Here is a 27,747-nt window from a genome sequence, read left to right as displayed (position 1 = left end):
CTTCGTCCTCCCTCATCCTCCAGACACCTGGAGGGATTGTTCTGCTATGTGCATTTTTAGATCTTTAATCCACTCCTCCTCCCACAGTGACATGATTTGCACTTTTTGCTACTGCATGGAAATCGCTCTGCACTGAAAAGGGTTGACAGAGATATCTTTATTCTCTCAGGGTCCGTGGGAGATATCCAGGTGTCTGTTTTCAACTCTTAATCTTCTAGACTGAATCTCTCGTATCATTTTGATCATAAGGCATTCTTAATGGCTTCTCTTCCTACTTCCCTAGCCATGTCCACATTGATCCCTTAAATGTTTCCCATCCACGCTTGTGCATATATACGAATACATGGCTTCATCCTCAGGTCTTTTCCTTCTCTTCTTCACACACTCTTACTCTCCGGTAAAAAGGGACTAGATTGGTATAATAGCTAGAATCTCTCTTTTTTTTCTCTTTCTCTTCCCCTACCCCTCTCTCCCTCTCTTTCAACAATTAAAGAGGCTAAAGTCAAAAGATCATGTGAGTTGGGCAATATCACAGAAGATAATAAAATAAGGAAGTTATGTGGATACATTGTTAGAAGGCCAATCACTCCTACATTGGTGGTTTCAAATTAAGCATAATCTAGTCTCATGTGAGTTGGGCAATATCACAGAAGATAATAAAATAAGGAAGTTATGTGGATACATTGTTAGAAGGCCAATCACTCCTACATTGGTGGTTTCAAATTAAGCATAATCTAGTCTCATGAAACCCATAGGAGAGGCTAAGAAGGACTGTTAGGGGCTGAATTGTATACCCCTAAAGTCCATATGTTAAGCTTTAGTCTTCAGAACTCTATTTGGAAATGGGTCCTTTGGGGAAGTGATTAAGTTAAAATAAAGCCATTAGGGTGGGCCCTAATCCATTCTGACTAGAGTCCCTGTAAGAGGAATATTGGACCCACAGAGAGACACCAGGGATACCTACACACACAAGAAAGGCCATGTGAGGACTCACTGGGAAGATGGCCATCTGCACGCCCAGGAGAGAGGCCTCAGGAGAAACCAGATCTGCTGACACCTCTACTCTCCCAGACTGTAAGAAAATGCATCTCTTGTTTTCACCACCTGTGTGGTGGTTCTCTGAGGGCCCGAGTAGACCAGTCCAGGGCTCTTGCTCATTATCATCCACAGTTGAATCAGTTGGAAACTGAAGCATAAAGAGACGGAGTGATTTGCTTCAGATCCCACAGATTCTGCTACAGCCTTAAATGTGGCTAATTCCATCTCAGGGACTGAGTTTTTACTTCTGAATTAAATTAATTCAAATTCAGTGGAAATTACAAATGTCAGGAACCTGTGCAAAAAGCTAGTCCTTGTTACAATCATGTTTTAACCCAGGATATGTTCAGTTTTGTCTGGATTAAACTTCAGTCAGTGGAGTCCTATCTACTAATTAACTTAAGAAACAGTTTCTTTAAACTTCTGGGAAATTTTCATGAGCACTTAGGTACTTTGTTCAATGTTCATGCTTCCAGATCTAGTCTACAGACGCCGTAACTGGGTCAATGATATCAATGATTTAAGAAGAATAACTGTAACTTTAAATGGTTATGATTATTAATCATCAAATTGATGTAGCATTGTTAAATTCCCCAATGCTATTTCATTTCTCCTATTTAAGATATGAGGAAAAGCCAATCCTATAAAAGCGAAGGTAGAATCCAACTTTTTTAGTACTTTAAAGAGAAATAAGTGAAAACTTCAGATAACAAATCTGCTTTTCTACAATTATTTTTATCATATGAAAGACAGAAGAAGATAAAGCAGCATTCAATGGGGTGAAAAATGCTCAAGTAAGGCTGCACTGCTTTACAGTTTTCTTGAGAGGACTAGTGATTTTCCAAATGAGATAGTGTCTGCTGTCACTTCTATGAAAAATATAACACCTGCCTGTGCATGTTTCTTCTACTTTGAACAGTTTTCCTAGGTGAGACCTGAAAGGTTGGCCAGCAGAGACAAACAATTTGCCTTTGTTTTCTTGGATCAGCAGCCCCTGGATTCACATTCTTTCAAATTCAAAGTTGAAGAGCTATTGTCTAGTTTGCTGAGTTCATCTATTGTTCAGACCTTCCTGTTTGCATTGCTGTGAAAGAACATATTCAGAAGGAACTTTACAAGAAGCCACTCTAAAATATACATGTAGCTATTACTTATTGAACACACTGTTCTGAGCTCAATGTTCTGTCCTAGTTTCTGTGTGCTCATTAGTTTAGTTTTTCGGAAAGTTAGAAGCTAATCTACGAGTATACAATTCATTTACTAATTCAATAAATATTATTTATGGAGCCTATTGATTATATGTGTCAGGTGCAATTCTAGAGATAACGAAAATCCCACAGTCTAGACCTGAACTAGTGTAGCCACTAGCCATATGTGTGTTTTTAAGTTAAAATTAGTGAAAATTAAATAAAATGAAGAATTCAATTCCCCAGTTATACTAGCCACTTTTCATGTGCTTAAATAGCCATATGTGACCGTGGCTACTAGACAGTGAAGAAGAACATTTTCATCATTGCCAAAAGTTCTGTTCTGATCTGAAGATTACTGTATCCTAATAATTCACATATTCTGATAAGGCATAGCTTAATTCTGTTCATGACAGGCAATATTATGGAGCGATCCAACCTATTTTAGCCATGGTGGAGGGAAAGTGGTTGATGAATATATGTATAAAAATAAGCATCTTTTATTACTGTTGCTCATTTCAACAAGGGAAATCTGATTTACAGTGGCCATCTAAAATGTCAGTGTTGTACTATAATAGGCAGCAAAGTGCAGCAGCTTGGATCCCCAGGGCTTCAGAGAGATGAACATTAGTGGTCAACAGCTAGAGAATCACACAAAGTGTTATCAGGGTTTTTCCAAAGGTCAAGGAGTCCTGTCAAAGATTAGCAGGGGAATCTATAAAAGGTGCTCAGTGGGATATCCTCCATTCCAAAGGGTGAGAAGATCAAAAATGCCAATTTGGGAGACAGAGTTAGGCTTAAGAACAAGATGAGCTCAATCAGCCACAGGATAATCCAAATGGATTTCATTGAACGGAATCCTTGCTGCTTCTTCTAATATTGATTATGAGAATTTATAAGTTACTTACATGTCACTCTTTTTAAAAAGTAAAATGGGCAACTTTGGGCTGTATAGGATCATGGTTAAGGTCAATGAGATAACTGCAGCCCAGTAACTGAATGCTTCTATGACACTGTTGTAGTTCAATTAATTTCTTAATAAACAATTGTAGTTATTTGCTTCCCATAATTTTATGATTGCATACCTTTGAGTTCATCACTTGAGGATTTAAATGGTGAGTTGTTGCTCAGAAAATGACTGAACATTATCACTAATGTTGGAAAAGGTAGATGTTTATTAGCACTCATATGCTATTAACAATAACAGAATGAAAGAGAAAATAGTTATCTCTAAAATGTATCTTTCACTCTAAAAATGTGAGGTTTTTTTTTTTAACCCTGTTTTTTCTTCTTTTTTCTCTTCTGTATGAGTACAAAAGGCAATCCAGAGGACTTTGTGTATGTATATTTCAGATATTACACAGTGAGGTGGTGTTCTGGCAAATCTCATGAGTTCATTAAATTTACCTCATTGTTTCTGTAGAATCCCTTCTTCCGGTTGGAATGTGTGTAGGGTACAGGTTTAGGTGATACATGAAGTGGAGTTCACAGTAGATTTCTGCCAGAGGAAGTTAGGAGTGTGTTGTCTATGTGAAAGCATTATTGAAAAAGGAGAAATTGAATGAAAAATTGGTCACAACGACAGTCTGTGGCAATTACTGAGAGGCAAAATTACAGCTAAATGAAAGGAGGAAAATGAGACAAAAGTGAGAGTCATTTTGAAAAGAGTGCAAAAAGTGGTAAATATCAGTTCTATTCATGTAGATAGATGTCAGCAGCTGGGATTTTGATATTTTCTAAGCAGGTTTTTCCTGAATGTCTCTGAATGTCTCGTCTCTATAAAACAGTGGTTCTTCACGATGGATAAAACCTGAATTGCCTGTGGAGCTGTATACCGAGAGAGGTTTCAGTGTTTTAAAGCATGAACTTCTTTTCCTAACTCTTGCAGAACTATCAAGAGATTCAATCTTTATCAAATTATTTGAGCATTTTCTTCAGATCATGTGTGTTAACTTTTTCTCTTTGCGGATTTGCAGAAAGCAGACGTAGCATTGCCAACAGCTTGTCACATTAAAAAAGAACTAAAACTAAAGTTAAAAAGCAGCAATTGTCACAGCAGCAATCGTTAGTTTGAGACAGAGATGGGTGTCTCTGATTGTAATGATTTCAACAAATAGTCTCGATGACGAATCTCCTGTTTTTGCCATTTCTCCACAACCATTGAGAGGCTAGCATCCTGCCTTTGGAATGCATTCAAGAAAGATAATTCGTAAGTTGGTGCTTTGCTGATGAATCCTATGGTTCTTGATGCTAACAATTCTTATTTAAATTTCACTCAATATTATTTGTGAAATTGCAAGAAGAATGTTAATTACACATGGTGTTGTTTGCAAATAACAGAAGACAATTCTGTCTTATTTAAGCAGAAGTAAACATGCTAGATAATATATAACTATTCAAAAAATCTATTGGAAGGCTGGAAGCCCCAGCTTTGAACTAGGCAGAAATCAAAGGAAGTTGGACATCAGAGAAGCGAGCTAGATGAAATCCACTGGAACAGCTGGGCTGATCTGCTTTCACTGGCACTGTACCTCTGGATCTCTCTGCCCACAGCTTCTCATCGCTTCTGTGACTGAGTTCCCAACTGTCCCTCTGTTTTTCTCTCTTCCTCAAGCCACCTGATTCCAGGTGGGATCTTCCAATGGCTGATCCTCAGTCATATGTCCTTGCCCTAGATACAAGAATAAGAGGAGGCCTCTGGTCTCTTCTGTTTTCATTGGGGAGTATAAGACTCTGAGGAGTATTGCATATGTTGGTCTTTTAAAAGAAAATGGTTGTTTAGATGAAGTATAGCCTAAAGGGACACATGTTCATGACAGAGCTACTGATAATGCTCTCTGTTCATTTGTTCATTGGCTAAATTGAGCATGTGATACATTTACTCTTTTGATAGTTAGGAAACTAAGTCTTAAAGCAGCATGAAATGTCTGGTATTTGATTTATAACATTGATTGTTGTCACTAAAATGCAAAAGAGTTAAGAGTAAAGAAACACCAGCAAACAGAAAGGTCTCCAGGGCAACACGATATCCCTGTAGTTTATCTTTTGTTTAATTGTTGGCTTATATCTCTTCAGGCTAAGAAACAAGGCTGTTTCCCTGGTTACACAGGCAAGGGGGAGGCACTGTCTTGGGGGTACAGAAGAGTTGACATCAAGCTTTTGTGTAAATGTATGGATATATGTGAAATAAGTGTTTATGATAAGCTACGCAAACTGCAGCATGGTACCAGTGGGACTCAAGTATGTACCCTATGTTAAGAATTTCTAATTTAAAGTCTGGTATTGGATCATCAAATCTGCTTCTGGAGGTTATAGCCATGAACCTAAAATTCTCATATCATGAAAGAGAACTATTATTTGAGGAAGTTATTTGACAACTATTGTTTTGAATAACAGGAGAGAGACCTTGAAGATTATCTTCCTGTTTTGGAAATACACAAAGTCTGAACTCTGGGTGGCTCTAAATTGTAATCACTTTATTAATTTCTTCCTCTGTATTATGCAATTTTATTCAATTTTAATATTTTAAAATACCATGACAAGAGGACTCTTAATATATATATATTTTTTACTGCCTATCCCCCAAATCTGGACATCTGTTTGTTACTATCACTTCTGTTGTTATCTCTCAGTTGTTTTATGTGATTTTCTCATCAACTCTATGAGTTTATCATGCATATGTTGGTCTTCCTTACCTTCTATGTGCCACTTTTGTGATAATACAAATGTGTAGTTAACTCTTTTATGCCTATGGCTGCAGTGATTTTTCTTTCTAAGCATTCTTCAAGACCAATTCTTCTTGAGCAGAATAGAGCACTCTTTGATTTGTATTTATGTCAATATTATTTTTAGTGACACATACACAAAATAATTTCATGTCCTTTATGTTTCTTTCTTCTACAATTTCTACTCTTTCAATCCACAATCTTCTTCAGATTTATAATGTTCCATATCTACTAATATAATTTATCAGTAAGTTGACAGACTACAGAAGCTTTCACAGTATACAACGGATGAGACCCAACTGTGACTTTAAATAAATGACTTTTTTTTATTATAAATTTCATGCTTTGGTTATCTCTAAACAGTTCTTAGTGTGCTATAAGGCTAAAAGAGAAGATACAAAATGCCTGTTCTTTCTTCTTTATTCTTGTCAATTTATGAAAAATTTTCTGAGATGTTTCTGATAACATCACAGAAAGAATGTGCAGAATTAAAACTAAAATGTTTGGCACATATCAGTGCTTCATATAAATAACTTTAATTGATAATTTGCTATTTATGATTCTCAAAATTTAAATTTGAAGATCATGCCAATGGCATTATTTTTTTAATACACAGAATTAGCTGCTATCCAGAAAGTATACAAATGATGACAGAGTGAAGAACTGAATTCATGAAGTCCATGCTTTTTTTCTGAGTTTTTTGACCAATTAGACCACATGGCCTACATTGGGATGAGACCTATAAAGCAGATCATAAGAGAGAGTAGCGTCATTAATCCTTTATATTGTCTTTACTCTTATGAACTGTTATTCAGTGTAGTCAAACAAATGTGCATACATACACACAAATACACAGTGAAACATATCAAGTTGAACAGAGAGACCTGATACGTAGAAGGCATTCAATAAATAATCATTTTAATAAATAGATACATTTGAGAGCTGTTTATAAATATTTAAATAATCAGACTTGTATATCTACCATAATGATGAAATCTAGGTGGCTAACAAGTCAAATAAAATTGAATCCGCTAAATTCCTATTAGTCAAAATAAAAGACTAAGTATATTACTAGAATGCTTTCAAAGGAAAGCTACTATAGGAACTTTAAAATACCAGAAGTGTAAAATGCTAAAATACAAAGCTCTTGCTTATTATCAGCAAACTTATCCACAGCACGTTACAACTTTTTTGTTATTTCTGAATGTCTACTTTACTTTTGACCATTTTACTAGGATATACAATTAAAGATACCAGATTACAAACCAATCTGTTTTTATACTTTTCAGTGGTTCTGTGGAGGTTTAGTTTGTAGAAAGAGTTCAGATTAATGGATAAGATAAAATTAGAGAATTATCTGTGGATTTTAATTATCCTTCCCAATGCTAGTTCCCATTATAATAGATAACTGGGGAGACATGTCTTAGTAATAGCACATGTAAAAAAGTTCTAGAGATTTTACTTGGCAGCAAGCTAAATATGAATCAACAGTGTTACATGACTATTAAAAGGCTAAATTTACCTTCATTTGCACAAGTAAACTTTAGAGATAGGAATAGGGATGGTAGTCACTCTACTTTTCCCTACAGTTGTCACACCATCCTTGGAGAATTTGCATGAGTTCTGAAGAATGTAACTTAATAGGGCCCTGTATCAGGAGTAAGTGAACAAGATAGTAAATACATCTAAAATTGCACTGTATAAAATATAATTGAGGTAATTAAGCTTAGAGAAGGAAGAGATCACTGACTTCACATATGGCAAAGGACATATGGTAAATGTATTATTACAGTGTAAGAAGGCAGAACGGGGATCAATTGGGGACACTAGAAGAGAATGCTTGTTGATTGACCAAGAAGAATAAAGAACCCTCTGATATTTAGAGCTGTCCAAAAAAGAAAGGCCCACTTTAAAAAGGGGTTTACCATTGAAGCTGAAATGAAAATCAAAGATGAGAATTTAAACTTTCATGTTCAGTTGACAATTTTTCAGAAAAGGATGGTTGTTGTCTTTCACATGAAAGTTTGATACTGTCTCCAGAACATCTAGATTATACAGATTCAGAATGCTTCCAACAAACAAAACCTAAACATATCCAGTGCAAAAATCTGGAAACATTATGAATTAAGAGCTGATACAACTAGAGAGATATATAGAAGTATCATAAAATATTTAGTATATTTCTGTTTCAAGAGATTATAGATGTATCCCTTCTTATATTTTTCTGAATTGTTTTTTTAACTGAATATGATATTTTTTATAATCTAATAAAATAATAATGCAATTTTAACCTGAGTCAAAAGAAGAAATGCCATTGTATCTTTGGAAGAAATTCTGTGGTTATTATTCATTTGTATATTCTTATAATTCTCAAATGGATTTTGTTCAAATAGATACAGTTATAATTCTACCTTTTTACTGCATGAGTCAGCATATTGTTATATTTTGGGTACTAAATGATTAAGCACCTATGGAAATGTAGTATGTTGAATTGTGTCCCCCCAAAAGCTGTATTCAAGTTTTAACTTCCAGTACTAGTAAACATGACCTTATTTGGAGGAAGGGTCTTTTGCAAATGTAATCAAGTTAAGATGATGTAATAGTGCATCAGGGTGGGCTCTAATCCAGCTACCAATGTCCTTGTACAGAAAGGAAGAAGTTTGGACATGCTAACACAAAGGAAAAGGCTATGTAAGGACGTGGGGAGATTGGAGTAATGCTTCTACAAGGCAAGGAATGCCAAGGATCACAGGCATCCACTGGAAGCTAAGAGGAGGCAAAGAAGGATTCAAGCCTAAAACTTCTGAGAGAACACTTAGGTTTTCTAGGCTTCAGAACAACAAGTTTCTGTTGTTTTAAGCCACACAATTTGTAGTGTTTTGTAGTATAGCAGCCTTAGGAAATAAATAGAGGGACAGTTGGCAGTAGATTTTTATTAAAAAGGAAAATCCTCAGGACACTATTATTAATGAAAATAATAAACATGTTCCCACTTTCCAACACTAGGTCATTATTTAATAATGTCTTTTTATATTTTCCTTTAGGGCATGCTATCAAGAATACATTGAACTTTCATACTGGCTTTACAAAAATGGAACCATTTATTAAATAATTAAATGTTTTAAACTAAAATCTCAGGAATTTGGAGATTTATATCTCTATGTCTTTGCTGTATTCTCTTTTAAACACTCATTAATACTTGAAATTGTGTTATTTATGTGTTTATTTATTGTCTCTCCCTATAATACAAGCTCATTGAGATCAGTAACTTGGTTGTTTTAACCATGGTTGACACAAAGTAAATGCTCAGAAACATTTGCTGAATGTTCCCAACATAGTAACAAATACGGACATCAGTAACTCCTAGCTAAGATACACAGCAGGGGAAAAAGTTGCCTCAACTGCCAGGGCTGACTTATTAGGGTTCAGTTAAGGTCATGAAAATGTCTGAAATACATGCAATTCACCATTCCTTAAAAATGAGAGGTACTTAACCTCGGCACACTGGAGAGTCCATGATCCCTGAAACTTACATCTGTATTTTTGTCTTCTGTACATATGGGTCAGTTTCTGGTTAAAGAATGGATAGTTTTGGTCAATTCTTAAAGGCACCTATGGTCCCACCACAAGGTATGAGTCAGTGTTCTAGAATAGTGGTTCTCAAATAGGGGTGATTTTGTCCTCAAGGAAACACATGGCTTTTTCTTTTTTGATTGTTACAACTGGGTAATAGAGGTTGTTACTGGCAGCATCTAATAGATGGAGGCCAAGGATGCTGTGAAACTTTCTACAACGTACAGAACAGCCCTCCACAACAAAAAACTAAAATGACATTAGTACCACTGTTGAGAAACTTTGCTTTAGATATCTAGTATTCTGATTCCGAAGGTTAAGACAAATACAGAGAGCATAAAATACTCAAACAGCATCCTTTTAGTTTCTTCTGGATTCATTTAAACTTACTGATCCTTGCCATGATGTCATCCAATGTTAAGGCATATTATAGAACTCTGTCTCTGTAAAGTGATGTTATGTGTTGTGGTGCTGTGATGCATCCCATACTGGCTTTGTCTAACCTGTACAGATTTTCTTTCAGGTCTCAGTTGTAGATCAGCTATGGCTTATCTTCAGTAAATAATTAGAAGTGGGATTGATCTTGTTTCTTTCTTGTTTTGGTCATTTAGAGGATATAAATTTAATTGAAAACTATACTCTAGTATATAGTTTGGATAATAGTCTTCAGACTTCACTTTAAATATCTAATATCTATTTTTCCTAGGCTTTTACTTATTAAATTATAATTTCTTTTGCTTTATCATAAGTAATTTTTTTATACAATTTACATTTTTAATTCATGATGAGGTAAGGAAGAAATAAATAAAATACTGTGACTCACAGGACTTAATGCAAAAATTAAAAATAGTACATTTCTCTTTTTTATATAGTTTGTATCACTTAATTCTTTAATATCAGTGCCATTTAATATTGCCATCTCTATTTAAATTATAGGCTATAATCTTCCTATATCGTTTTTGTTTCTTCTGTGATTACATTCATTAGTTTATTCCCTTTATACAACAAAAACTTCTTAGCACCTATTGTCCCAAAAGGTATTGAAGATATAAATATGAATAAAATAATTTTTCTCAGAGATCTTAGATGTTATCAAAGGAGATAGCTATGCAAATCAATGACAGTGAGATATACTAACCCTTATAATAGGAATAAAAATCTAAGTATATTGTGGCAAAAAAATGGCATAAACAAATCTGGTGTAGGGAACATGTAGCTGAATATTCTCTATTTTTTCATTAAAAAAATTAATTAAGGTAGGAAATGATAGACATATGGGTGAATAGATAGCAAAAGGTGAATGGATAGATAGATAGATATAATAGATACATAGATTCACCAAACTTTCAGTTGATGCTGGGGTTCTTGTTTGTGGAGTCGAAGAATGAACTTCTTGAACAAACAAGGCAGGAGATATACAGTTTTTATTCAGGTACAGAGAGAGACAGAGCTTTATTCAGGATAACAGAAAGTACAGAACTCCCCGCAGGTGCAGAGAGGGGCAAGGTTGCCACTTGGGGTCTCAGAGTCTAGGGTTTTATGCTTGCTGCAGTGGGTTTTTTTTATAGATTCAGCCAGAATGCTAGTTATATTTTAACCTATCTCTGTGAAGGTTTCCCAGATACCCTATTGTAAACTAATGGGCCTAGGTGGCTATGAGCAATGAGCTGTTCTGTATCACTGGGTCCTGAGAGGGAATACATTATTACATTGTTTCAATTTCAAGCACCCTGTTTTGTAAGACTTTGTTCTTTTCCAAGACCCACACTGTACTCTAACTGGGAGGGAATTATGCCCGGCCTTTCTCCCTATCTCACAGTTACTCTTGAAATTTACTCTGGGTGTTTGAATGAATTATCCAATTTAACATGATTATAACATTTGTTTTAAGCATCTAGTTTTAGCTATATGTAATCTATCCACTTAATAAGGAAATTCATGTAGGTCATTTTAAAAAAGAAAAGCAGGGCAAAACTCAGAATTAGCCTGGGTGAAACCCAAAGGTTTTATTAATTCCATGTTCCTTTCCCCAACACCATCTCCCCTTTTACCACCCACATTCAGGAATCCATTCTCTGAATCTAGGCTGCTATGGACACACCTAATTTGAATGTGAACTAAAAGTTTCATAACATTAATAAGTGCACATTCAATTACAAAACATTTAAAACTAAAAAGTGTTTTAGACTTCATGCAATCTAGGGTTTCTCAAATTTATTCCCCCATGATTATAAAAAAGAGAAGTATTGGTCAAATGCATTGGAGAAAAACTGAATTTGTTAAAGTTAAGTGAGTTTTTTTTTTTACCTATTAATGGACTTCTCAAGGGTCTCTGTCCTACAAATGAGAACTCCATAAGGCATGTGCTTGTAAGTGTTTTCCTATAACATTTAGCTATAGAACATTAATTGAAAAGATTTCATCCATAAAAGTTTGAATTATACTGTTTGAAATACATATATTATCATGTATTCTCACATCAATATCTTCATCGTAAGTAATCATCATTACTTTTCTAAAAAGAGCCATTTTATTATTAGCCTTTCTTTACAGGAATATCAAAGACAACTCTGATCCAGGTTCTGTTGGGATTAGAGAAAGTATTCCAAGAATCCTAGTAGATTTTAATATTTATCAGGACTGTGTGATATAGAACAAGAATGCCTGGAGCCTTTAAAAAGATAATCTGCAATTCACAACCCACATCTTTAAAATGTAAAGCATCAGCCTTTTTAAAAATGAGGACACATTTGTCAAATGCTAATCTTGGAACCACTGAACTGCTGTTTCTGCAGCAGCAACTAGTGTTAGTACCAGGGAAAAATCATAAAAGTGATTCATGCAATTTTTAGTAAGCTGTAGTTTATCAAAAACTTCACATTTATAAAGAAAACACCCCTATCATTTGCAATTGGTACAGTTGTGCTGTACAGTATCTTCAGGTGTGTGTATTGACAATGGCTAGAACTGACCCTTATTTTACAGTTAAATAAGGAGGGATTGGCGGTCATTACTCCCTCTGCTTGTTCTTCAAGCACTTTAAGCATTACAAAAACAGTTGACAAATTTGCACAGATTAAATCATTTAGATTTTTGCTTAAAATTAGAGCTAAAATAAAAGGAAATGAAACTTGTTCTACTGTTAAAATTATTATTTTTTCTTTTGTTAAATAGAAAGCATAGGCCTAAGAGCTAGTCACTTGTCTGGACCAGGTCACCAATGCCTAACCTAACTGCAGTTTCAATCTCCCCCAGAAATGTAGTCATAACTGCCACTTAAGAATGTTCTAGTCAGCACCAGTGAGGTCATCTGTCACATGGCCCCTCTCCACCCCTCCAAAAGATGAGATTATCTGCATGATAAGACCTCTGCTCTTCCTCTAAGGGAGAGGGACCTTGCCTGGAACATCCATTCTTTTTTTTTTTTTTCCTCATAACTTGCTTCACTCTCCTTCCTATAAAAACCTCCCATTTTGTATAACTCCTCTGATCATCCTTGCTAATCAGGATGATGCCCCATTCAAGGATTGCTTATTAAAGCCATTCAGATGGTCAAATTCACTCAGCTGAATTTTGTTTTTAACACTTTTTATAGCATTAGTAGGCTAAAGTATGTTTATGTATTTAATGTAATTTCAGATTACCCAAGTGGGCAAATGAATGCATAAAATATGTAATGTTTCAAAATGGGGAGTCTGACAAGGAACTGGCCAAAGGGATGATTGCTTGGCTAGGCAGAGGTTTAATGAAAAAGGAATTCCAAATAGAGGTCTCCAGAATTTAAAAAGGCCTAACACAAAAGCATTACTATAGTTTTATCTTAACTGGCTTTGGGCTCCCACCTACAGAAGTGAGGTACTTTCTTCCAGGGGAAATAGAGGCATCGTACTATCCCTCTTAGATAGTGGTTGGGTTAATCCCTTTCAGAAACAAAAGCATTTATCCAAGACCACTTGACTTTTTTATTATCATAGCAAATGGAGAGTCACACTTTGTAAGTTTGGGGTTACAAGAACATTTCCAAAGGTTGTGATTATTCTTTCTCCAAGTTTTTTTCACTTTCTTTGGGCTATTTTCTTTTCTTTAAAATGATTAGCAGTAAAAATATCTTAAAATGAAGAGTCTGAAGGCTTGTTTTCTGAGCAGCCAGATAGGAAGGATCCTGATGAATCTGTTTCAAGAAAGAAAAAAGACTTGTACACTGGTAACCATGGTAGGAAGAGCTCTGGGCTTGGCTTGGTGTTTGCCAATCCCCGTAAGTGGAATCATGGTTAGAGCTTTGCTGTTAGAGTCATGTGAGCATTACATAGGCCTGTTTTCAGTCTGGCATATTTCCCTGTCATCATAGCGCATGGGCAGCCACAACTGGTATTGCAGGCATAGATAGATAGTTCACCAAAATTCAAGCAATCCCCTTAGTAGAAGAGGACTTTGGCCCTTTTCTTTCTATTCACTTGCCCATTACTTTCGCTCACCTCCTTAGATCCTAGTAGCGCGCCAAGTATTTCCTTTAATAAAATACTATTAGTTACTCAGCTAGCCAAACTATACTTCAGAAATGTAATACATCCAGATGTTCAATTATCTAGTCTCAAATCCATTTCCACCTCCCTCTGTAAACCTGATTCCACCAGTAAACAGAATGATCCAAGATAGTACACAACTAATACTCTAACGAATGATTTAAGGAAGTAGTTTCAAATCACTAAGTTAGAGGACATATTTTAATATCTCCCTGCCATAGTACAAGACATATACTGAATCAATGCATTTTAAAAATGAGTCTAAATATTATAAATGTCAACAGCATTTTATAATGTTCTCCATATAACATACTGTTTGTTTCTGTAACATATATGCAGCATACATATATTTATATTATGCAGTATACATATATTTATATTATGTTACATATGCATTATATCACACATTTGAAGCATTTACATATTCTACCGACAAGTTTGTGTGCCCATTTTAGGACTAATAATGATCTCATAGTCTCCCTTAGATACTGAAGACCCACAGGTCTAGCTGATTCCAGTCTATGGAAGGATATTGCCTTCCATACAAGGGTGTGTGTGCAGTTTGAAACAATATATTCACGTTTTTATAATAGCAATTTTGGTTGGTGAGAGTATGGGGGGCAAAGAGTGAAAAAAGATTCCAAGCAAGCCCTCCAGAAGGGAGAGTATGGAGACCCAGACAAACACATGAGAGATGTGACAGTCCAGTAGTGAGACTTTGGGCAGTGGTAGGGAGGTCATTGTGTCAATACAAACTGTGCAAAACTGCATCAGAAGGCAGAGAAGAGGGAGAAGCATAGACAGCAAAATGGACCAAGTGGGAACAACGTGTGGAACCCAATGTGGGGGAGGAAGAAATTTCTTCTACTCCTTGAAGTTCCTCTGGCTTGTCTAAGGATCAGATTGACATGAGACAGGTGGACAGGAGAAAACAAAGAGCAAAGTTTAGTTGCATACATACACGGAAGCTATATACATGGGTTCCAAAGACAATCAGGGAGAATGAGGTATGCATGTCATCCTGAACCAAGAAGTGGGTAGGCCTCTGAGACTCCAAAGGGAAAGGGAGGAAATTCCCAGGAATATGAAAAGAATAAATATTTGACAACAAATGTTTGTCGGGTCACACAGAAACAATGAGGGGGGCACAGAGAGAGATTGTAACAGTCACTTCCCACCCTGTCCACCACACCTAGTTCACATTGTACGGTAGCTATCTGGGGTGGGAGCTCTCCTCCTGGAGTAGTTTCTCTGTCTAAATTATTTCTGTGCACTTGAGGGGTAGAGGGTAGAGATCAAGTATCTTCCTGAGTTTTTTGGACCTTAATGGTTTTCAGCCCAAAATAATCTGCATGTCACAATGGCACATCTTGGGCTAGCCTGCCCTTGGTCCCTACACCAACCAGGATAAGGCTTTTCCCTTGCAGTCTGATTCCTCCCACTTACTCCTTCACCATCTGGTGTTCACTAATTACAAAAGATAGTGTATTTTCAAAAATGATTTTACTGAGCTAAAGTTTCTATAGTTTGTAATATAAAAATTTCATTTTCTTTTCCAAAAGTTGTATTTTAATATTATATATGGATTTCTCACTGAACTGCCCCCATCCATTTACCTCTAGAGCTTCTGATTTTCAAGAGACAAGACCCCCTTGAACAGAATTATTGATCTAATTGCCTCCTTTTTTAATGAGGAAATTGAGGATCTGAGATTGAATTATTTTCCCACAGGCCTAGGTCATACATAACTAAAACTCCAAGTGGTGCTGATAAGAGAAGCAAAAATCACAGAAGTCTAAAAGTCAAGTATATTAATTTGGGATATTATAACAGAATATTCAGAATTTCCACATAGGAGACTTACTATCAAATGAGGCAAGTTCTGCTTAAGTTGATGGCAAGTTGCCTGGTGTAAGGACACTGAAGTAGATGACTTAAAATGTCCATTTGAATATATCAAAGTTAAGATCTTCACAAAGTAGGAAGTCATTTGTAAGGTTAATTACATTGATTTTTCTCTGTTCAGAGGGCCCTTGGTTTGGTTTTCATCGTAAAAATAGAGCCAGAAATTCCTGTTATGAGAAAGTAATTATATTTCTTGTAAACTGTTTCACCTTACCTTCTATTTTTTTTAATACCTTCTCCATTTTTGTCTTCCAGTGTTTTGTTTTTTTCTAAAATTTCTCCAGTGTTTCAGTGCTGCATCCCTGACTTGGTTCTTACACTCACACTAGCAATAAAGAAAATATCCAGATCCTTGCAGTCAAATGTTTTTCTGATACACATTTGGGGATTATAAAAAGCAAGCAGAAATGGCTTTTCTTCCAAAGTTAGCACTGTAGAAAAATCAAATCTATAGTCCTTTTTATTGCTTTGAGTCAACTGTAAATGGAATTACTAAATTCACATCTACTATTTATTTAGCATAGAAGAAGTTGAGTGAATTGGAAAAAAGAAATGATGCCAGGTAAAAGATACATCTGCAAATTGTACCTCTGGTGTAGAGTAATAGAAAATCTAATGCTCATTCCTTCTCAGATCCTTCAATTTATAACCTACGTGAGAAAATTCAGCATTGAAATTTCAACATATCCAGAAAAGCAATGCAATCAACTGCATATTTCTTGCTATATAGTAGGAATCCTATGAATTTCAAAAGTTTTAATTTTTAAATGGTTCTGAAACATTTCAAGTGCCTGTGAAAGCTATTTTTAAAAATAACAAACAAACTTTAAAGTAGGTTTTGCCTGTGGCCAAATCATGCTGGTGACTTATAGCAAAACGTTCACAGGCCCTCCTAAATGTGTCTTTTCTGGATGACTTCAACTATATCAGGGACTTAGGTTCCCACCTTTATGTTGATAACCCTCCCAATTTATAGCACCAGCTTTGATCTCTCCTCTGGACTCCAAAGCTGTATTTCCAACTTCACTTAGACATCTCCACCTGGGTGTTCTATGAGATCATCAGATTCAACATTCCCTGAAATGACTTCATTTCCTTTAGTCTCCCACTCCCCTTCCCTCTTTACTGTATCATATAGGATGTTTCATTTGCAACTAATAACAATAACAAAAAAAACCTCAACTGTCTGTTTAAACAATAAAGGATATATATTGACTCAGAAGTAGGTGGGTTATAGACCTGGTAAAAGCTGATTTGGCTCTACTTCTTTAGGAATTGTTGTCTCTATGGTTTTCTGAAAATCAACTTTGTCTCCAAATTGGCTTCTCTGAAAGTTACACAGTAGTTGTAGTGGTTTTAGGTTTCACTTCTTCACACTTTTCATAAAGCAAGCAAGCTAATCTTTAGAGAGCTCTTTCTATACGAGAGAAGCCCTCAGGGTAAAAAACCTCTAGCCAAGGGAGGTGGCTGGCTTCAGCCTTTTTCCTTAAGCAGTCGCTGGGGCAAGTTGTCCAAGCAGTCAGGATTCCCAGCTAGAACTATGCGTGAGTGGTCCCACCCAATCACATGACTGCTCTCTAATACAGAATAAAATAAATTGATTGTTGCAGAGAAAAGCACAGTCTGTTATTTCATATTTTTCCCCTGAAATACATTCTGTTTTAATGATTGTTTAGTTACACAAACAGAAACCTTGAATTAGTGTAAATGAAAATGTTGAAAAGGATGCAGAACAATCTCAAGCAACTTGATTTTAGGAAATGCAGCTTGACATCTTAGAAACTTGACAGTTTATCAACCAAGTACTCTCTCTCTTTCAGTTGCTTTATGTTCCCTCATCTCTGTGTAACTCTGCATTTCTGTTCTATTCTGTTACTACTCTCCAGGAGAGTTGCCTTTCTCTTCTGAACAGATAGTATATGGTCAAAAAAGGCTACAAAAAGAGGACATAGTCAAAGACTACATACAAAAAAAAGAGTATACAGTCAAAAAAAGCTACAAGCTGGTAGTTCAAAGCCCTTACCCTCCACTGCCTATGACTATGGTTAGCCACAGTTTCAATGTCTCAGTCATAAAATCCTAGAACCACATGAGTCACCATTTCCAGTGAGTGTACATGCATTAGCAGTTGCGGGAGATAATGGAACAGCACGTGATAATATGAGTGTTCCTCTTGAGAGTTAAGAAAGCAATATGAAAAGTAGGGAAAGAACATATTTGTGGATTATAGGGTATGTATTTTAAATTTTGGAAAATGGAATCTCCTATTCTTCAAGTTGGAAACCTAAGAATCACTTTTTGACTCAGTTCTTACAGCTTCAACTCTTCCTAAGGCAAATGATAAAATGGCTACCTTTAAATATACTAGATCTTAAGCAATGTTTTAAGTACTGTATATATATCTCATTTCATTCCCTCAACAAACTTATGAAAAATGCACTATTATGTCTGTTTTTAGGAGCCTAAATTGAGGCCCAATGAGGTTTAATACAACTGACAGATGGCAAACCTGAAATTTTATTTCATGATGGGTCTGATTCCAAAGCCCCAACTTTTTTTTACTGTTCACACCATCTGTACATAGGCTTTGAAACCAGGAAGATCTGAATTTGAATTTTGGCTCTGCCACTAATTGATTGTGTATTACTTACCAGCATCCATGAACCTTAATTCATTTTCTATAAAAATTCAAGGACAACAGGGTGCCCTTGAAGAGTTCTTAAAATAAAAATAAAAAATAACTGGCCATGTGTCTAGCAAATAATAGACTATCAACAAATATTTGTTACTTTCTCTTCCATCTAATCAATGGAATAATATTTTTGGAGGAAGGTATCTTGGAATTGAAAGGGCAGACAAACTGGTTTAAATTGGCTAGTTGTTACTTAACAGCTTTTTGACCAAGCAGTTTACTTAACTTACATGACTCAATTTTCTCGCCTCAAAAAGCAAAACAATGTAAATTTTGTTTAAAATGGCTGGGAGGAATAAGTGGAATAATGTATAGAAAGCCTTATTTATCTAGTCTCATTTTAGTGGAGATCTGGGATTGTAGCTCTGGGATAGTAAATTCATGGTCATATTTTAAATATTAAATTAATAGATTTGAGAGATGGGTAATTTTTAAGGGAATTTTCTCCTTATTAATTCTGTTAAAAATAAGAATATGTTCTATTTGGGGGCTGCTCTGATGATCCAGACACTAGGTTAGGTAATTTGCATTTGTACCTGTGTAAAAATCTTGCGAAAAAAGCACTCTTACCATCCTTTTAGAGATAAAGTGAGACTCAGAGAGAATTGTTCAAGGATATAAAGGTCAGTGGTAAAGCAAGACTTTCTTTGAACATTGTTGCTTCTCAAACTATTTTTATAGTAAAATGAATCAGTGATGTTTGACAATATAGAGAGTATAACCTATGAATCTGTCAATTTGTTCAATACCTTGCATGATTAGATATTTTGTTTTGTTTGTTTTGTGTGTGAAGAAACAGTAGGAACTGATTTAGCAAGGTCATATTTTCATCTATGTCCACAATAAGAATAGGACAAATAGATAATGAATTAAATGTTACATTGACTTTTATAAATGATATTAATCAGCAATCATAAAATAGCCACAGCTTTCAAAATACCTTACAACTACATCAAATAATTGAATTGGAACTAACTTAAGATATGAAGAACCAACAAAAGAAACATACCTTAGAAAAACCTCTGTTGTCACCTTCCCAAAGTGCAAATTTAAATGTTGTGAGCAGGATCTCAGTAGCTGATCTTGTCATATTTGTTGGAAGAAGACAGCATCATTGATGAGGTCAGGAGAGACCACATAAGGTTAGCAAGTTTAGCTTCTGATTTACTGCTGTCTAAAGAAATTTAAAGAAATATATTCAATGTATACAGAATTGATGGTAAAATGTTAATGATAAAGTTAAGTCTGACTGGTCTATTTGATGAGTTCTATATGGTAGGTTGACACCTTTTGATTACATAAATGTGTACAAAAGGATTTTAAGAAATTTAAACTGGCAAGGATGATACACCTAAAATTTCTAGCAATGAATTATGTATTTTAGATTACCTTATCCCACTTTTACCTTTGAAACTTTAAGAAGCTAGATCTGAATATTATTGTTGCCATACAGTTTTATTAAATTATCTTGGGAAGTGAAACCGAATAAATGATATCAGTGATAATAATCCAGGGGGATTTCTAAAGAGGTAATAGTGTGTTAATTTGTATATAGAGAGAATATCCAGATTAGATGCTCATTTATTTTATGTATAATTATTGTATGCTTATTGATATATATGTAATAACTATATTCATTTAATATAATTAGTAAGTTGATAAAATCCTCTGACTGGAATATTCCTTGATTAATGTATGTTTTTTTATTTCAATATAATATTCCACCAATGGATTTTAAGAAAATATTAGTATTTGTTTTTCCTCCTCAGCTAAAAATAGACACTTGAGGAAATAAAAAGTATGCTCCATCTCTAGGGCATGGAAGGCTCTAGTTTGCCAATCCCACGGAAATTTAAGAAATGTGAGGGGAATCTGCATCCCACACAAAATGTGAGCTCCACAGGATTGGGCATAGGCTTGTGTAAACCTCCTTCCTGAACAATCATTAACTAAAGCTTTATATTTTAACATTGAAATTTAGAGATACAGCAACATGTAGATAGAGAGATATAAATGAGTCCATTTTTCTTCCATTTTTCTCCATTCATATTTTTCAAATAATTTCCTAGTCAGAAATTTTAATTTGAGAAATTCAAGAAGGTGCATCTTAAGCAGTTTTTTTTTACTTCTTATCTCTTAAAGATCTGTAAAGATCTTTATTTACTCAACAAATACTTATTGAGCACCTATTACATAACAGACACCCCTCTGCCTACCAGGGCTAATGTGGTAAACAAAGCAGTTTAGGCATTAGCCTTAAATGAGCATAAATTGTTCTATTTGGAGACAATAAACCATGTTGACTGTTGACTTCACAATTTAAAGACAGAATTATTTGAGTAACATAGATTCATAACAAAGTAATGAGAGCAGGCAGACATTGAGTAGTTTGTGTTTTTCTAAGGACAGCAATTTTATAAATTAGATAAACAAAAATTAGATTAGATGAACAAAAATTAATAATTGCTTGACATTCCTAGGAAACAAAATAAACATAGTATTTAGAAGGTCATTGAAAAAAACCAGAAATCAGACCCAGTACGGAACCAACGTCACTGTTGCAGTTGGAGAGATCTTCAAATGGAAACGTCAAGGGACCTCAGGTAGCTTTCTGTTCTAAATCCAGAGCCTTGAGTCACAGTTGGTGAACCTCCAACATTAACAGCTGGTAACTCACCAGAATACACCCAGAAAAAATACTTTTCATTAGGCAAAAGTTGATTCAATTTCTGCACTAAAGTTGAGCACCACTTTGACAAAGTCGTAATAGAACCTAATAATAAAAAATTAGGCAGGACATTTACAAGATGTTAGGACCAGGCTGAGTGATTTTTAAGGTGGATCTTGCAATGTGGGAAACTGGTTGGCATTGGAGAGAATTTCAGACTGAATTATTTTGAAATGGAGGGCACAGAGAAGGAGGGTCTTAAAGCAGAACTTGGTAAGCAAGTCGTTCATGGTATCTTCCATGGGCAGCTACTTATAAGTACTTACTTCCTCAAGTGAGCAGGTAAGTTATTTTGCATGCCCTCAAACAAAAGAAAAAGTACACTTTACCGTAGAATTACTTAGCACCGGGAAGTAAGTTTGATACCATAACTGTTTAACGCAGAGATAGGAAAATATGTCTGTTCCCTGTAATATTTAATGGAGAAATAGGAAATTATTTTATTTTCAGGTTTCAGACAACAAAGAGATGTATTACAGTAATGTTGTTATATTTCATAGATACTATGAAGAAAAATAAAGTAGGCCAGGAGAGTAGAAATTACAGAGTACTATTTTAATATTGCCAAGAAAGGCCTTTTTTAGGGAAGTGATATTTGAGCAGAAATCTAAATGAAATGAACAAATGATCCGTGTGGCTATGCCTCAGGAAAGAGGAAACAAAGTATAAAGACCTGAAGTGGGTAATGTGCTGGTGAAGAACAAGATGGCCAGTAAGCCTGGAGCAGCGCCTACATGCCTACAGTGGTAAATGATGAGTGAGGTCAGAGAGAATTCAGGGCAGATCATGTAGGAGCTTAGACGCCGTGGCAGAGAGTTTGGTCTTTATTCTAAGTGGGGTAAGAAGTCACTGAAGGGTTTTAAATTGTTGATTGACATGGTTCCATGTGATGTTTTGAAAGATGAGTTTGGCTGAGGTAAGAATAAGGAGTTTGGAAGGAGGGTAGCAGGGAGGCCAGATAGGAGGCCACTGCGCTAGGAACAGGAGAAATAATGGTTGTTTGAACGAGGGAGATACTTCTGAATCGCTGAGATGTATTTCTAGAGGAGAAAGTTGACAGGCTTTGCAATATAAATGTGACATGAAATGTAGGAGAAAGGGTAGTCCAAGGTTTTCAGACTGAGCAAAAAGGTGAATGAATGGTAATTCTGTGTACTAAACAAGGGCAACCTTAGGGATACAAATAGAAATCACACAGGCTTCTTGTCTCAAGCAGCTAGTGCTTTGGTAGGGCAGATAGAACAGGCATATAATTGATACAGCACAGAGTGATTTACGTGAAGGCAGCAGCCGCGGAATGGCAGTTGGTAGACTAAGTCCTAAGGCACTGATGGAAAAGGGGGAGAGATGTCATTGGGATATTTGAGTGGTGTGGTATGATTACTTCAAGTGTCAATGAAGGAGAACACCCGGTGCTAGACACTGGAGATTTGGACAAACAGTTCTATTCAGTCTTTAAGACCCAAACTCCATAGATATTTAGTATATGGTATGATGTCACAAGAAATCTAAATAAAGAATGAATATGCAGAGGGAAGTATGATTAATACTGACTGACAGGACGATATTTTACTAGAGGTTTAACGTACAAGGGGGTGACTTACCGTGGGAATTACAGAATAAAAGGCTCAAAGGGTGCTTCTAATGCTTGTGTCTATTATTCCTAGCATATCCCAAGCGGGGGAATTCCTGCATTGTGCTCCCAAAGATTTCTAGCTCTCTGAATTGTCTTCTAATCTAGAAAAATCAAGCTCTCTTGCTGAGTTAATATGTCATTGGGTTTTTTAAATTTTTTGTTTTATTTATAATACATTAAAAATGGCTTTTTGATACTCTATACATGAAATTTTTTGGAGCTAATCATTTACTTTCCCTTGAACACTTTTTCCTCTGTCATGTATTTCTATGTGATGTATACACCCATTTCCATTCTCTAAAAATGATATTCATGCCAGCCCTTCTGTTAGGATTTGAAAAGGTGAAATAGAAATCTTAAGTAAAGCTGGATGTGGGTATCTAGCCACTGTTATTTTCCTTTAATTGGTATTATTTATTCATATTTTATTTGTGTATTACCCAAGTATTAAATCCATTCTTAAAATTATTTTTAGCATTTTAAATACTCTATGATATTTCTTTCTATAAATCTAACTATACAGTTGTACTTAAGTAATTTAATTGTGTTCACTATGACAATTTATCTAATTTATCATCCCACTAGTGAATTCTTATATCTCCAGTGACCATACGGTTTCCAGAAAATCAGAAAATATCAATTTATAATTCCAATCCACCAGCTGTAAGACATAAAGCATTTGATTTCTCATTGTTCTTTTTATAAACAAAGTTCATAGAGTTAATTGTATTTTCACACATTTATTGAATTCCCATTATATGTTAAGTGTGAGCAATATAGAGACAGTCCTCAAAGAACTTATATCTTCAAGACTTACAGTTTAAAAGTTATTATACCACTTAATGGAGATAATAAAAATGAGAGCACTTTGAAAAATCATAGGTGTTAAATAAGCAACTGTCTTTATTTTCCAATTATTATAGGAAAACTGGCTCCTTAAAATTTTTGAACCTTTGAATAACTAGAATATAATTTAAGGAAATTTATTCATTTACTATTAACTTATGAATGATCCTTTTCTTCCCTAGCATCTCTTAGGATGTACCATAATTTTTCTAGGAAATGTTGAATGCAAGGGGGTGTTGCTACAGAGTTTTGTGGACCACAATGATCCATTTGAAATTCTGAATCATGTTTTCCTTTGTGTAACAAAAAAATGAAAATCTTTCCATGAATGGAATTGTGTCCTGGGTACTTAATTTTATCTTTGTTAACAATAACAATTACAACAGCTAACATTTGGGGAGCAAATTTTTTTATTGATATGCATTAAAAATATTTCATTATTATGTATTTTAATCCGAAAATTAACCGCAGGCAATATGCATTATTATTAATCCCATTTAGTGCTGAGGGAAAGCATAGATAGTTTAAGCACTCCACCCAAGGTTATAGAGCTGGCAAACCATAGAGGCAGTTTTAATTGAAAAAGTCATTTAAAAACACTCCCAAATGATCTAACAAAATTAAATATGTAATTAAACCCTCCTGTCAAAATTAAATATGTAATTACCTTTCAATGAAACATAACATCATATACATTTCTTATGACAAATGAGATCAAGGAATGTTTATGATGTCTCCAGTAGCTATTGAGATTTTAGAAATGTTTGCAATGAAAATTTTGTTTTACAGTTTGGGGTTTTCTGAGGTTAATGACTATATTAGCTTCTATATAAATGCTTGACAAAAATTAGAGTATATTCTTTTTAATAAAGTATAGCTGTCTTTTATTTCCATTTTAGAGAATATTTATTTTGCATAGCTAAATGTCTGATTTGAAGGCTTATGGTTGAATGCACTGGATTTTTATTAAGTCCTTGACAAATGATTAATGCAGCTCTCTGTATCATCTAAATATATCCCAGCATTTCCTGACCACCCACTTCCACAGTAGTGTGGATTTCTCTTTTGATTTACTCTTATCTTCATTCTACCTCCTCCCAAATGGAGCTTATTATTCCACTTGGATTCATCAGCAATAAAGGTATAAATTGCTGAAGTAACACGTTTTCCTGTTAGCCACAGCACCCTGTTTCTTGCTATATTTCTCACAGCTCTGGAGTCTAAACCAGTGATTTTTCAACTGGAAGAGACATACCTGTCTTAAGGCATTTAATTAAAAGTGTAACAGGATGGAAGCTTTGAAGTCTGCCCATACTGTTTTTTCTCTCATCCTCTGGAAATAATGAAAAGCTTTTCCTCTGCTTGTGCAGTGAGTCCTTTTTACCAGTAAGTATATAGTGGGGTCTAAAAATTAGTTGAAAACCATTGGTCTAGACCCAAATCACTCTTAAATTTGTGATCCCAGAAAATTCAGTCAGATTGCTCAGAATTGTTTCAATAAAAGCTTATATTTTGACAGGCCAGTTCCAAGTAATTAAAGGGACACTGGTGATTTCTATTACACTTTAACCTAGGCTTAGAATGGGCTTATTACCCTGTTCATATTGCATTTTAGAGACTGAGCCATACTCTGCACCATGGAGGTAAGATCTCCTTTTAAACAATTTTAAATAAATCTTTACAATGATAATTCTTTCATTCAAATGTTAAAAATAGCAGCAATGATAATGGAGCTACCAAGCTCAAGATAAAATACTTTATACTACTAAAAATATTTTACATTATATAACTTTGAATATTTTCTCATTAAATACCATCCTATTTGGTAATACTATTTAAATGTAACATTATCCATGGGGTTTTAAATCCTACGTTTTCCTTTGACTCTAACATGCTGTGAGTTTTTGTTTAAGAGAAGATCAACGGATAGCCATTGACATTTTGGGCAGTTGATCAGAAAACATACTATCAATAAGATATTTTAAAAGCATTTGGGAGACTCTGGAAAACATAATAGGACTTTTAGTATAACCTTAGCCAAAGGTAAATGGTTCGACTGTGCTGGGGAGCTGGATGTGAAAAGGCAAATAAAAATTAGTTTTCAGAAAAAAGAGAAAAAGAAAGGGAGCATCAGTTTTCTACTTCAAGATGTGCGGCAATAGATGGATTCTAAGACAAAATATTAGCTTGGTTAGGTATGACCAAACATGACGTCAAATACTATGTACATTTACTGCTTATAGGCCCTTTAGAAGACAGGAAATATAAGTCATTTCCTGACTAATAAAATAAAGATATTTTCAAGGCTACTGATTGGCAGTTTAAGTCCTTATCACAGGAAAGATGTGTTATAGGCTCTGTCTTTGGACAGTTCAGAAAGGATCTGAGCAGTGTTCTTAATCTGCCTGGGCAGAATAAATTGCTCTGACCTCAATAACATATTTGGAATAAACAATGATGGGCAAAGAAGTCAGAATCTCTATTCACAGTGGTTATTAATTCAGCCTTTCTGAAGTGGGACTTCAGATAAGACAGCAAATACAGAAACTTTTGATTAGGCAGGAATCTCTAGGTATGTGTCAATCTAGGGGAAGGTCACACATTCCTAAAACATTTGACTGGTGCCACCTTCCTTGGAAGAAACACAGGCATCAGATTGGTAACAATATGTCAAACAGAGGCGAGATGATATTTAAAAATTCCAGGCTGTCCTAAAGTGAATTTTTCTTTGGGGGTTTCATTTGGAATAATTAGGAATTGGGTCTGAAGAAACATTTTGATATGGAGTCCATTTGGAGAATATTATGTGTGTGTGTGTATGTTCATGTGTGCACACATGTGCGCATGCATGTGTGTGGATATGAGCATGTGTGTCCTTGCCACTGAGTTAATGAACCATTTTGTGAGGCAGTGGTAAGTTTGGCTTAGCTGCAGGCAATACTTGAAAGTTTCATGATCTGCACTGAGCAACCCAGCAAAAGGAAAAATGATGAGATTCTTCTGGGGTGGACATAGGCACGTTAGGAGTGATTGTACTTGAAACAGAGTCCAATGAGGCCCAGCAATGTAGAATTTCCCCGGTGGGTCAGAGCTGTAGCATGGAAGGGACTTAGCCCAAGCAATAGTGATGACATGATGATAACAACAAAAATACAGTACTTATCATCTCCTTGTCATATCCCTTATTTTTGGTCATTTGGAGATGTAAAAGAATTCCTTAGTAACAGAATTATTGGCTTCACATTTTTAACAATTTATAGTCTAAATCTTCCCTCATGCAATTAAATTAGGATCTCACTGAAACTGGTAAGTGTCATCCCTTTTGAAGTGTGAATTATTCTCTGCTGTACCACTTTATATATGACAAAATCTATACAGGAGGGAATTATTTTCTTGGTCATCCCTTAGTATAATAATTCTGTTTTATGGTAAGTGTGTAATTTTTATGGCCATGATTTATATTGTATCATTTGTTACTGGCTTTAACTATGTGTGTGTATATGCTATGTAATTTTTTTAAATTGTGTATACAATATATACAAGGAATTATAACTGTTTATAACCAAACTCTTTGTAGGTGTACGGCAAAAGTAAGCATGAGAATGAGTGTTAAGAAAGTGTCAGGTAGGAATATTAAGACCATTGGAAATGCAGTGAAGTGAAGTGTTGCTCTTCCTTTATTTGAAGCTTTTAGAACAATATACTCACTAATAGATGATTTCTTCTTATTTGCTCTTTTCAGTAAGGTCTCTAGTGAAAAGAAAATGGAGTATTTAATTTTGCATGCAAATTTTCAGTAGTTTGCAAATGACTAGGGGCAATTCTGCCTATTAAATTCCTCTATTCCCACTACTGGTATTTTAAAATGTTGAACATTCAGTTTATATTGAAATA

At 35.1% G+C, this 27,747-nt stretch overlaps 1 protein-coding gene and 1 long non-coding RNA gene across 10 annotated transcripts in view; one reads left to right on the top strand and one right to left on the bottom strand.

Annotated features, from left to right (window-relative positions):
* NAALADL2 (N-acetylated alpha-linked acidic dipeptidase like 2) overlaps positions 1 to 27,747 on the top strand; it is a 1,394,480-nt gene that overhangs the window by 1,085,717 nt on the left and 281,016 nt on the right. The gene's annotated exons all lie outside the window — the stretch shown is intronic.
* Positions 11,937 to 27,747, bottom strand: part of LOC140848455 (uncharacterized) — a 37,713-nt gene continuing 21,902 nt past the window's right edge. The window contains exons 2-4 of the long non-coding RNA XR_012129379.1: positions 27,562 to 27,603; positions 19,653 to 19,817; positions 11,937 to 13,694 (exon numbers count right to left, since the gene is read on the bottom strand). This is a non-coding gene — a long non-coding RNA (uncharacterized lncRNA). The remainder of the gene's footprint in view (positions 13,695 to 19,652; positions 19,818 to 27,561; positions 27,604 to 27,747) is intronic.

Source organism: Manis javanica, chromosome 3 (genome assembly GCF_040802235.1).
Source record: "Manis javanica isolate MJ-LG chromosome 3, MJ_LKY, whole genome shotgun sequence".
NCBI lineage: Eukaryota > Metazoa > Chordata > Mammalia > Pholidota > Manidae > Manis > Manis javanica.
This window is presented reverse-complemented; position numbering and strand designations above follow the sequence as displayed.